Genomic DNA, 802 nt, shown 5'->3' on the forward strand with positions numbered 1-802 from the left:
CGGGCTCTTGACTGCTGGTCAGACCTACCACCACGGTTTTGTCTGCTCCGCCCCTTAAAGGACTGATGGGGAAGACTCTTCCCCTTTTTATCTGACAGGTCTTCCATAATCTTATCCAACTCTGAGTCGAACAAACGGTTGGGCTCAAAGGGAAGGCTACATAAATTATATTTAGAGGAATTGTCAGCGACCCAAGGCTTAAGCCACAAAGGCCTGCAGGCCCCTGACACCAGGGTCATGGTTTTGGCCGCCAACTTCAGCTGTTGTTGCGCTGTATCAGACAGTAAATCCATTGCCAGGTTGACAATCTTGAAAGTCTTTTTAAGTCAACGGAACTAGGGATTCCCAACCAGTCTCCCAAGCTTGTATTCGCCAAGCCTTAAGCTGCTTATCTTCTGCGATCTGACGAGTGCAGGTACACTCAGCTTAGAATAACCGTTGACTGCCAGAATGTCGTCCCGAGACACCTTCTGATCCACATCCATCTGGATCTGGTTTAATCGAGACCGGAGGAAGGTAGAACTTCTGTAGCAGTGATGGCCGTGGACGCGGAAGCTGCAGCTGCTGTATAACCTCTCCTGAGTGTGCACTCTGCTCTCCTGTCAAGGGGATCCTGCAGACTCGTCCCATCGTCCGCAGGAACCAGAGTGCGCTTGGACAGTTTGGCAATCGCCATGTCCACCTTGGGATTGGAACCCCACGATTCCACCAAGGGTTTAGCCATCGGACATTTTTCGGGTTTCTTCCACTCTGTGCGCATGACAGAGAGGAGGGTCTCATCCGCTTTAAAGACACGAAGTGC

General features: G+C 51.1%; 1 pseudogene; it reads right to left on the bottom strand.

The window, feature by feature from the left end:
• Positions 1-324: 324 nt before the first annotated feature.
• On the bottom strand, positions 325-443 carry LOC121003020 (annotated as a pseudogene).
• Positions 444-802: the final 359 nt, after the last annotated feature.

The sequence above is a fragment of the Bufo bufo genome, chromosome 5, assembly GCF_905171765.1.
Source record: "Bufo bufo chromosome 5, aBufBuf1.1, whole genome shotgun sequence".
In the NCBI taxonomy this organism is placed as follows: domain Eukaryota; kingdom Metazoa; phylum Chordata; class Amphibia; order Anura; family Bufonidae; genus Bufo; species Bufo bufo.